This window comes from Microtus oregoni, unplaced genomic scaffold (assembly GCF_018167655.1).
Source record: "Microtus oregoni isolate MIOR12 unplaced genomic scaffold, Mior012 000009F_ref0000495, whole genome shotgun sequence".
Taxonomy (NCBI): Eukaryota; Metazoa; Chordata; class Mammalia; order Rodentia; family Cricetidae; genus Microtus; species Microtus oregoni.
The window spans coordinates 4,380,085-4,393,288 of NW_024543068.1; positions in this window are offsets into that span (position 1 = coordinate 4,380,085).

The following is a 13,204-nucleotide window of genomic DNA, read 5'->3' on the forward strand; positions in this document are numbered from 1 at the left end:
ATTCCAGAGAACCTAGACAAAATGAGGACCATAAAGGGGAGGGGAATGGAGGGAAGTGGAGAAAAATTTATAGCCCAATAAAAACAATAAAAAGATGTATGCTCTTTGCATATATTAGCAGTGTTTTTTGTCTTTTTAAAATAAGAGTATCATTTCAATTGGCAGTGAATAATACAAAGATTCATAACTGGTCAAAGTGCTGAGGGTTAGTGCAGGTAGACTGCTTGCTTCCAAATTGTGTAAACACACCATCCCTTCTAAGACTCAGGAAGCTTTGCAAAAGAGGAAGCAGAAAGAATGTAAGAGCTGGAGAATGGAAAGTAGTGTTACCAAAAGAAATATTCTAGTTATGACATCGTCACCATTGTAGTCATGAACTTATTGTCGCTGAGGATACTAGAATGTGAAATGCAGCCAGCGATTGTTCCATCAACATTCCATCACAGATAGGGACATAACTCACAATGGTTTCTGGGAAAGGCTTTCTTATTTTCCTTAATAGTTTAGGCACTGGTAAATTGCCCATGGTCTAATAAATAAGTTCCTAGACATGCTTATGCAAGCAACTCTGATTAAACTAAGTGGGGATAAAAAATAATCTGATTAAAATTAAAGTTATAAATTATCATTATGCAGTAAACGAGCCCCCCTCTACAGTCTATGACATATCTGACAAAGTTAATCTCTTGCATGTGAGTATGACAAAAATCATCAACATTAAAGACAGAAATTTTATTAGTAGAAACATGGTGAATTTTTAAAAAAAAGGCAATCACAGGAACGGAATCCTGGAACATACAAAATATTTAAGCAAATGGGGTACTGCACAAGAGAAAGGCAGAAGTGACACTTTTGAGATTTACTTATGTTGAAGTTTATTATTTCACTTCCCTTTTAAAGTCCAATATCCTAAGTGCTGAGAGTTTGTGAGATATCGTTTTGTACAGATCCCTATTCTGCAAAAATGCCACATTAAACTTAGTTTCAACACTAATACGCCCTCCCCTCAAAAAAGTTGAGGAGGAGGCAGGAAGAAGAGATGAAGGAGGAAGAGATTCATCATAGTCCCACAATGTCTATGAAGGAGCTCATGATTTATTCTTGCCATATTTGCAGGTCTCAAACTCCTTGTGCTTATTTGTTATTCCATTTTTTTTTCTAGTGCTGCTATAACTTTTCTGACTAGTCTCAATTAGTAATTTGGATGTTGAAAACAGTCATTCGAAATGCCTGTGTGAAAAGTTGTAGGCCATGTTGATACTCCTCCTTCCAGAGGCACAGATCCACAACATTGGCTTCCATTATTCATAGTGATGGCATTCCAATAACACGCTGCATGATTTTGTGTAGAATTAGCCTTCCAACAGCCTCCATGAAGTGAGGAAGAGAATTAAAGTTTAAGGCCACTTTTTATAACAAGTTGGTACTTTTAGAGAAGATATATTAAAGGGTGGCCTTTAAAAATCTGCTGCATTTATTAGGCCTGCATACAGTAAAAAAGATGTGATGTGCAATGTCAAGGTGGGGCCTTTCCTCCCCGAAAAAAAAAGGAATTATCAAGTCATCACGGCAGACAGACAATAGTAAAGCTATCAGCCTGCACTGAGTTCTCAGAGCCTATAACTTTTCCATTAGAATTTTGTTTAGATTGGAAGTCAAAGCTGGTGGTAGAGACATATTGTGAAGATATAATTATAGCTCTAATAATGAAGATCCCTTATTTCTCAGCAAATAGAGGTTTCTAAACTATATGAAGGCTCTCTCCAGTAGGATTAGGTTAAAGGGTAAACTATTGTTGTAAAGACCAAAATGATTACTCACCTCTGAGGAATAACCTAGGGCATAACCAGGAATCGCTTTCCTTTACATAATACTTTTATCAGAACCAGGAAATGATATCTATTCTGGTGCATGCTGATAAATGAGTTTCCTTAGATCTTATTTTCAGTCAAAAATTAGTTAAGACCATTTTGCATAGTATTATCAACCTTCCAGAGGTCCATGGTAAACTGCAACATTTTTTAGTACTCATCAGATATATTTGACACAATAAGAGGGAGAAACTCTAAACTGTAATTTAATACTTTAAATTTGATACCATTTGGAAAAGGTAAAAATTAAGATTTTAGCAACTTGAAAAAAATGTCATTGTTGCTTATAGGAAAAAAATTGAGCACACATCAAACTTATTTTGAGCAATAAGTTTAATATACTAATTGGTACACATAGTCCAGTGTGTGTGTGTGTGTGTGTGTGTGTGTGTGTGTGTGTAATGTGCAATGCTGTAATGTGCTGGTTTTCTTATTAATTCTATGTCCAGTGAATTAGATATTATTTTAAAAGGCGCATTTTCTTTTTTTGTCTTTTTTTATTTTTTAAAGCACTATCTTTTCTCATTTTAAATACAAATCCCAGTTCCCATCCCTCCCCCCTTCCTACTCTCTTCACTTTCCTGCTCGCCCCACCCCCATCCATTCCTCAGAGAGGGTAAGGCTTCCCTGGGGTGTCAATAAAGTTTAACACAATTTTCTCATTTTATTTTTTATTTTATTTTATTTTTCTGTGGCAGGACCAAGGCTCTTCCCACTATATCCAGTCTGAGCAAGGTAGCACTCCAAAACGGCAGTCAAAGCAGAAGGGAAAAATCCTGGTCTCACTGCCAGTGGCCCATTTTCAAAGTGTGAGATCTGAAACTGAGTTAACTTTTGTAAAATTTTATAAGAATATTAACAGCATAAAGCATGATATATTTGCGTGGGTAAGTTAGCTATGCTTATGTAAGCATTAGCTTTTGCATTTGTGCAAACTTTAAAAAGGCAAAAATGGAAATCACCAGTAATTACTTACTATATAAATAACAATAAACCAAATAACATACTAATTATTCAACCTATTTACCAGAAACATGGAAGAGTGAGATGAAGAAAGTCAAAACCACAATCTTTAGTCTTGGCTTTTAAAAAATATAAATTCTAGCTTTTGCTTTTTTTTGAAAATAAAAATATTTACATTTCTTCTTCCTTTTCTTACCTCAGACTCCCTTTACACATACCCCTTGAACACTCTCAAATTCATGGTATTTTTTTCTCTAATTATTTCATGTATGGAAACATAGTAAGCTTACTCCATACAATGTTACAAAAATATATACATGTATACATACATACAAACATACGTGTGTGTCTGTGTGTGTGTGTGTATGTATGTGTGTGTGTTTCTGGTTTGAACACTTGGTATTGGACAATAAAATTGTTTTTCCCCCCACTGGGTAAAACCATTTCTCCAGCTTTTCATATTTCTCAGTTCTTTGTCTAAGCTTATGACCCTTTGTAATTTTCCCCTTGTAGGTTAACAAGTGTTTAGCCAGCCATGGTTAGGGTTATTACTATATTATTATTATTATTATTATCATCATCATTAATAATAATTATTACTATTATTATTAGTAGTAGTATTTTATGGCAGAATCTATGTGTTTTCAAAGTCACTAAGCCATTTTGGCTGCAATACATATTGGTATTGGATAGCCTATTGATATCCTCTGCCTAGGAGAAAAAAAAAATCTTTAAAATGTATAGAGAAAATTAAACTGGTGTGTACTCAGTTTTGAGACCCAACACAATGGGTTAATGGAAAGCCTATGCAATTAGGTGTGTTGTTATACTTTCATATAATTACAAAGTATGGATATAATTCATTTTGAAAAAGAGTTACTTTAAAACATTTTCAATTCAGTACTTTTTATTTTTCATTTTGAGTAATATAATCATATTTATTTAATTTTAAAACATTACTGAAAAGGAACCATGAAAAACTGACATCATTTTCTTTTAGTCACTGATTACATGATTCAACAAAAATTAATCTATCTCTACCTGTTCTCAGAGATATAAACATATAGAATTATACACTATGTAGTCTTTTCCTCTTTCTTCACTCAGGGCAATACGGGCAAATTAATGTATGTTGTAGCATTCTTATTTTTAAACATTGTCTTACTGTTTGCAATAAACACTCTTTACATATTTACAAATGGAAACTTGGATTGTCTCCCCAATTGTCTCTTTGTATACTGTTACTCCAAACACACATTTGCAAATTGCTTTCATATTTCTTTTTCTAAAGATTCCATAAAGAGAAGAATTTTGGGGAAAGTGAAGCTAATTTTCTGATTCTGAAGAATGATTACACTTTGGAAAGGTGTTGAATCTCATTTAAATCCTCACTTCAGTTTTGGAACCATAATTTCTTTCTCTAACTCTCCATTACATTTTTTTATTTAAATGACTTTTATTTGAATGATTCTAGTAGGAATTAAATGATCTGTATTTTTAATTTTCTGGTTAAAAAGGCACTATTGGATTCAAGAGGTATATGCCTACATCTACTTTAAAGAAATGGGTATTTAAATGTTATTATTTAGTTTTAAATTTGATTATTTACCTTTTTGTTATTTATGTGATTTCTTCATTGCCTTGCATATATGTTCCTTATTAGACATATTCCTTAATTTATTTTTTATTCTCATGACTGTATTAATTTTCTTCATTGCACTGTGATGTGGGTCAACTAAAGAAATAAATTATAGAATATCTGAACATAGCTCTTAAAATGTAAGCCCAAGGCTCATCCCATCCCTACACACAGTAATCCATGTTAAGAATGAAAAAAAAAATGAATCTACTAAGGAATTGCTTCTTTAATGTATTCATTTCTTCAGGTTTAATTTTAATGCTCATTTATCCTTTCTTTTAGACCGTCAGTGTTCACAAAAGGCATACTAATTTTTAATGTGAGACAACTAAATATTTATTATTGCAACATACCTAAATTATTGAACAACTTTGCATTGAGTACATTTGGAAATATTTCATTGTATGGGATTCCTAATAGACTGGACTAAAAATTTGAAACATCATTGGGAACCCATTTCCCTAGGCTATACAATTCTCTAAACCAGAATGACCACATGAAACTGCACATGTTATTCTTCAGCCAACAAATAATCATAATATTTCATGTCCATTCCAAGGGTTTCTGCAGAAAACAGTGAGCCAAATATGGTCATTCACATTATCCTTATACAAGACTCGTGGAATTATTTGAGAGTTATCTTAGAAAGACATTAAACACACAGACAGCTCTACTCATTCTGGATATTAAATCCACAGGAGGCAACAGTAAAATTCTACCAAAGTCCAACTTGGTAAACTAATGAGGATTTTATTATGGCTACTTAAAAAATATAAATGAGTAGTTAGCTACAAGGGCAGAGATGACTCAATAGGACCTTCTTCAGTGAAAGCCTGTCCCAAATTGGTGATAACTAATAAAACCTGCAACTCTTGTTCTTAGTGCAATACTTACAGGCAGTTCAAGAGGTCAAACAGAATATTTTCTAGGTAACTTGGCTTCCTACAATTAGTTGAGTAGCCTTCCCTGGATTGTTTGCTCTTCCATAATCTTGAAGGTTTCAGTTTTCCAAGACATATGAATGTTGTTTACTTTTGGGTCTTATGTTGCTTCTTTCTTATTCATGAATGGAATATTTTAATACAGAGGAAATATCTACCCAATGCAATATCATCAATGTCACATTACATGACTATAGGCCAATGGTCAGAGAATGAGAAACGGGTGGCAATCAATAGAGTCACACAAAGAAATTTTAACATTTAGAATATTGAAATATTCAAATAAATATCAGAAAATACAAGGTAAAATTATCTTTGTTGAAACAATTTTAAAATCAAATTTCTGTGTCTGTGTGTATAATCAGAAGCAACCATTTTCTACAAAAGTTATTCAGTACCATATCTAATAAATTGTTAAAAGAGAATGCTATACATTAACAATTTCTCAGATCAAGTGTAATTTCTTATATGTTTTGATAGAATATCATGTGGAAAAGTTAAGTATCCATGAAACATTTTCAGTTCAGGTGCAGTTAGCAGACTATTAATATCAAATGTTGTTTTTGATAAAAGACAAATCAGTAGAGTGGCAGTTTCTAGTTTATTACAGGTGATGCTATATATTAAAGGTATCATTAGAACTTTACTGATTTAAGTATTCTGGATTCTATGCTCTCTCATATACTTGAATTATCAGAGCAGGAATGATGAACTATGTTGTTCTGGTTTTGAGACCTCAAGATCTCCTGGGTAGTTTTCAATCAAGTGATTCTGTGGTTTGGGCATGCCATTGGATCTCTTTCAGGGCACTATGTGTGGGACAAGTAGTTCAGTTCGGCTCCTTAAACAGCCTTTAGTTTGAGTGTATCTAATCATTAACATCAACGTGGCCTTCCTACTGATGGGAGAGATAATAGCAAGATATGGTGGATGAGACCATGACACCAGTACTCATGACCTGGGCTCTTTTCATTCAGACAGATGATATGGGAAAATTATAAACGCAAATCAATATTTGAACCGAATGCCTATTTTAGGTAAATGAAATCATTCTCCATAGTACAAAGACGCCCTGGAGTAGCTACAGATGTGGAACTTGAGCACTGAGGTTTCAAATGACATCATATGCAGTTGTACTTCTGCATTAAGTGGTTTTCAGTACATGCAAGTAAGTTGTGAAGCTCATTTATTTGAACACTTAAATCTATAACAGTCTTTCAACTGTTTCAATATACTTATGAAAAGTACTTATTTTTGTAACAGAAACCCAATTAGTGATCTCTTTTACTCATTGTTTGAAATATGCTTAAATCATACTTAATGTCACCATGGTTCTCAGAGTCTGATGGTAGTGATATTTACCTTGTCACTTTTAGTACCTTAGAGAATATGTTCATGTAACTGAATAAGTATTGATGGTTGGTAGGAAATAAATCTTAATTTAAAAAGAAGTAAAAATTTGGAGGTACCACCCACTTTTCTTAAATTCAAATGACTTAATTTAAGGCTTGTGTTGTGCCACATTCGGAAGACATAATATAATTAGTGAAATATGTACTAAACTGGGAAGCTGATAATTTTATTCTAAAAACACATCATTGGATTTATCTTAAGTAAAAGAAATGCTCAGAGTTAATTAAGTTTGCTTATGCAAACCACAAATTGAGTTATATTATAGAAAGATTTCTGAATGTTAACAGGTCAATCTAGAGCACACAAACATTCAAATCACATTTTAAGATGGATTGACATAAGACAACATATAAAAAAACCATAATCTGTGCTAAATTCTCTTCAATTAGGAGAATTTTGTCAACAGATTAAAGAAATCTGATACAAGCTTTTCAAGCATGGGAGTTTCTGTGATGTATATATTGGCATTCAGTTCAAGGATGCTTCCAAATGACCCCAAATGGAGGCAGAGCCAAAAAGTCCGAGTTTGAACCTTTGTCTTCATGTGGAGTCACTTAAAGCTTAGTAAACCTCTCCTGGTATAGTCAAATGTCCATGAACTATCATTTGAGGAGAGAACTTCTATTTTCACACTTTTATCTAAGAGCAAGATGTTCGTTCTAAAGTCCCACTATAAATAATTCTTATCTCTGATAACCTGAATTTTGTGACTTAGTTTATTTTGAACATAATAACTATTTTCCATCAACATGATCAAAAATGTGTTTAAAAGGCAATTTATATCTCACTTATCTGGAAAGCAGGAAGTTTAAGATAAAAATTGACAAATCAGTTATTAGGTGAAGGAAGTTTTATGGTTCCTCTTTTCTGGCACATGGGAAGGAATCTGGCGCATGAAGAGAATCTTCCATTTCTCTTCAGAAAAGGTGAAGCCATACATGGATATCAACCAGCCATGTTATATCAAGTGATAGTAAAACTAGTCACCTTCTGTCCTATTAGGCAATCTCTTAGGAGCAAAGGCTCTTAAAAGCAGGCTACAGAGTCAGAGATAGCCTCTTTTCCCACTGTTAAGAGTTCCATAAAAAGACCAAGCTACAAAACTGCAATGTATGTGCATATGGCCAAGATTAGTCCCATGTGAAGGCGTAAGTCATAAACAATGCCACACCAGTTTGGAATTATGATTAATAGGGTGGTATTTATTTAAAGGGGAAAAAACTTACAGATCACCATCAGCCCTCTGCGCAACCAGGAAGGGAGTCTAGTCGCCAGTGGAGCAGGAAGTGAAGAGGGAGAGGAGAGGGAAGTGGCTGCTTTTGTGAAGGGAGAGAGACCACGCCCCAATGGGCTGGTATCTCAGCGGCGATAGGCTGGAGGAGTGGGAGGACCTCCCCTAACACCTCCCCCTTTTGTTTAAATAAGAGAGTTCTAAACCTACTATGAAATTATATACAATAAGTACAAATATCCTATTCTAACTAGCTTAGGTCTTGTATAATAAATAACTTGGCCAAGTCATGAGAGAAAGTAACTACATTTATATAGTCTTCAACCCCATCGAAGATCTGAGAAGGCAAATAATGTTACCTGGGTAATTAGGAAGTTCAGTAAAACAACTTCCAAAACATGCAACAAATCACAGAGACAACTAGCTACCTAGGCAATCAACCAAAGTAACATTAGCAGCGTTGAAGCAACCAACTTTGGCTAAGGCCTAACATAACTGACATACCATTTTCAAAGGCAAGCGACTTTTCAAAACTATCTTACCCTGTCTTGGCAGGATATGACAGTCCTGTTTTATCCATTGATTCACGCTCTGTATCTTTGTCAGTGGTTGAGGTATGGGCATTTCTTTGCCCCAAGGCCAGTTCTGCCAAAAAGAAAGGCTCCAGGTGGAGTGTCTTTGGTGCTCAACATTCTCTCGGGAATAGAGTGGTGTTGCCAGGAGCAATTGTGTCTCACTACCACAAAACTCTGAGTTAGATTAAAGGCCATTTTCTACAGCTCTTTGAAGAAGTTGAAGATTATCTATCTATACTGAGTATAATCTCTATATATCTAAAGAACCTGATTAGTCTAATTACAAATGACAAACTTAGATGACTATTAGTCTATATAATTCTCAATATCTATCTAACATAAAGACTAAGACAATAAACGACTGTGAAACAAATGAGGACAATGACCTCCAAATATAAACAATGTACAAATATACATTGCAGTAGGTAAATATGTATCAATACACAAACATTATATAAGTATCTTAATCAGAGGTAGAAATGTACACTGCAATATGCTAAATATATACAATATATATATATATATCAATACAATATATGTCAATACATAAAAATGTTTTAAACAGAGGTAGAAACATGCATGCATACAATAGTCAATATAATTTAACTTTGTATCAATATACAAGAATCTATACCAATATATTTGTCTAAAAACAGTAACTCACAATTACAAATCTATTATCCCATCTTCCCTCTTTTTTTTTTTTCAAAATGATCCCTGAGCTTATAAAATTCCTCCCCCAACCCTCAATCGTATACTAATTATAATCAACCACTGAATGATGTCCCTAAACCCAAGGGCAAACTTTACTGGGAGAGGGGACGTCATCCTCTAGAATTACTTCCAGCTGTCATGGGGGCGACGTTCTTTCTGGGGGATCCTGTGAAAGTAAAATGATGGTTAAATTTCAAGATCAATGTCTTTTAAAATTGCCAGTAGTCTCTGAGTATTTTGTGCAGGTCTGGCCAAAATGTTATATAAGATGTGCACCATTTCAGCTAACCAAGTTGGAACTGTCTTGTGCAGCTGGTACCCAAAGCAGGTCTTGTAGTAGCGCTATCAGTATCATGATGTCATATTAACCAGGTGGAGTTGTTGTTATGGGGCCCCATTTTCTTCCTGGAAACTTCAAATGTCACTTCAGGAAAAACTCATTGTTCATTATGAAAAACTTAAACATTAATCATATAGACATATATAGACATTATATATATATATATATTCACTGAGAGGCATGATAGATATATTCAATGAAAAGTATGATAGATATGAAGAAAAGCAAAGATGTTTTCTAAACTCATATTTCTTTCTGTCCCACATCATGGCTCTTGACATGAGACAGAAACTCCAGAAACTCTGGGTTTTTCTCTTACTAACAAGCTAGGAATTGGAGAGGGACTGAGCCAGAGTCCAACTTCAAAACCAACTTTATAAATTTAGAAATATGGTTTAATATTACTTACACAACCCATTCAGTTTTCTTGATATTTCCTATTGGGCAGGTATTTTTCCATCTGTCAGTATCCAAACATCCAGGGTCCCTTGAATTTCTCAAAGATGAGTGTTTTCCTGTGGAGATAAGAACAGAACCCTGCCCCCATTCTACATGTTTTTCTTATCACCTGTATGAATATCATTATTGTGGATGAGTTGTCATTTCTCCTTTCCAAGAGGTTTCTCCTCTTCAAATCGAAACTTTATTAATTTTGATGGTATCCACAATTTTTCTTCTCCTGTGGAAACAAGAGCAAAACCCCTTCCCCAACGTAGCACATCTCCTGGCTTCCACTGAGAGGTCAGCACATCTTTGAAATAAATCGGTTGATTTAGTTCAGCAGACTTTTCCATTATCCAATGTCTTTCTGCTGCTGTCGTTCCTTTCTCATTAGCGTTAAGAAAATTCAAGGTTAGTAAAGCATTATGTAATCTATTTCTGGGGGTATTTTCGGTCTCTTTCTGTTTGTTCAGCATATCCTTTATAGTACGATTTGATCTTTCTATAACTGCCTGACCTGTAGGATTATTTGGTATACCTGTAATGTGTTTTATATTATAATAATCAAAAAAGCATTTCATTTTCTTAGATACATATGCTGGACCATTATCTGTCTTTATTTGCTCAGGTATACCCATGATGGCCATAACTTCCAATAAATGTGTGATTACTGAATCAGCCTTTTCTGAGCTCAGGGCAGTAGCCCATTGAAAACCTGAATACGTGTCTATGGTGTGGTGTACATATTTTAATTTACCAAATTCCATAAAGTGGAACACATCCATCTGCTAGATTTCATTTCTCTTAGTACCCAGATTAGTTGATTGTATTAATTCCAGTCTTGAAGGCTCTGCCTTCATGATACAATCACTAGACAAAAAGTGCACATCCTAATTCTATCACTTTGGAAACTAAACATCAACATTTAGAGTGCTGATGATAAGGAAGACCACATAGACCATGGCAGTACCCTGCTATTTTTAAACTGAATTCTGCTATATGGTAAAAATATATCTAATAATTCTAGACATTATTACTTTTAACCCTAGTTTTTGGAAAGAATAAAAAGATAGGCTTCACAGTGTAAAGGTAGGTTCTCTCTCTCTCTCTCTCTCCCTCTCTCTCTCTCTCTCTCTCTCTCTCCCTCTCTCTCTCTCTCTCTCTCTCTTTGTGTGTGTGTGCATATGAACATTAGTAAAACATATCATAATTTGTGACAGAGAAAGTATAGAGCACTTTTAAATAATGGACACTATGTGTTCCATGAAAGTTCTTCCAACTCTAAAAGTTTACCCTAGTCTTCTTAACAGTAATAAAAGTACGTATTACTGAGAATTTGTCTCTGAGGATTGGATTGGGGTGGGGTGTGAGGGTATGTGGAAGGAATGGGAGGAGGGAAGGGAGTGGGAACTTGGATTGATATGTATAATGAAAACAATACATTTCTTTTTAAAAGGTATGTATTACAAAAATTTGCACAACAAAGTCCATGGCTTCTATGTTCTGCTTACCCAATTACCTACTGTGAAGACTCTGTTGGATTGTGGCATTACATTTGATCTTTCCAGATACCTAAAAACTTTTTACCTTTTCCTTGCCTCAAGGAGCCAAAATAGTAGAAATACTTTTCTAGGCCTATCCTTGCTTTCATCTCCCGTTACAGGTAAAGCACTTGTTAAAGTCCATAAACTTGCATAGTCTTTGGTGTTAGTTTCTGTGCTTAGCATCCTGACTTTAGTAATACTATCAGTCAACTGTCCTTTTCCTAGAAGAGTTTCCTGTCTATAGCACAATACATTCACTGATGTTTGTTTTTCTGTCATCTAAAGACAATTACCATATAATCCTTTATTTCAACCATTCATTGCTAATTAGAAGGTTTGATCATTAGTGCATTAACTGGTAGACATTCTTCTAGATTCTTGGGATATGAAGACAAATATTTCATATGGAGTTTTTGGCTCTTGTTTTTAAGTTTGTGTGTGTGTGAGTGTGTGAGAACATGTATGTATGTATGTATGTATGTATTTGTATACACTTCCTTTTTATTTCTTAAGTGTTTTGATTTTCTTAATTTTTGGAACTTCTTCCTAAATTTTTTTCAATATTGTAATACAATATTGATTCTGGTTAAGTAGTAAAGAGACTCAGGAATGTGGGAAACTGTACAAGATGTTCTAAGTTGATTTACATGTCCCCATTTTACTAGCAAAAAAGGTAAGGCAGTGTCAAAAGATACTGAAGACATAGTATGATTTCAAGATAATAGAAACTATGGGCTTGGAATATGTGGTCCTTAATTTAAACATATTTTTTCATTGAATCTTGACAAGTTGCCTGATTTGTTATTCTTTAGTCATTCCCATTGGCTGAGATATAATTTCATGGTTTTGGTTAAAGATGACTTTTACCTCCACCTTACACTGTTATGTTATCTTCCTTGTGTCAAATGGCCTTTTCTGTATCAGAAAGTAGTAAATGAAACATAACTAACAACAATGCTTCTACTACCCAATTATGCTTATTTTCATACACACAGATACAAACACACACACACACACACACACACACACACACCTACATACTGCTAGCCTCTTGTTTTAGGACATGTAATATTATCCCTTAAATTGTGGATATAACTGCACTCTCTTTGTCTGCAAAAACTGAAAATCATTAATTTGTTCTCTGGTGTTAGATGTATATACAGTAATTTATTTAATCACACTCATTCAAAATCAGTTTGTTTTGTCAGATTCTTTCTTACTGATAAGACATTTTCTCTTTTTTTATTTGATCTCATGAACTTCACAAAACATATTTTTCATTCACTTATCATATAAAACAAAAGCACGCAATCATTCAATAACTTACCATTTTTTTTTAATCAACAGGCTTCTAAAATATAGGAACAATTTCTACTGCTATATTTCAGATATAGGTGGATGATGGTTTCCTGTTTCTTCTAGTTAACATAAAGGAAGATAATACTAGTCATATCTGTGTGATTCTTCTTGGGATACATCTTGAAATCCTTTGGAATAATCAGAACATATGGATAAAAGAGGTGTGGAAGAAA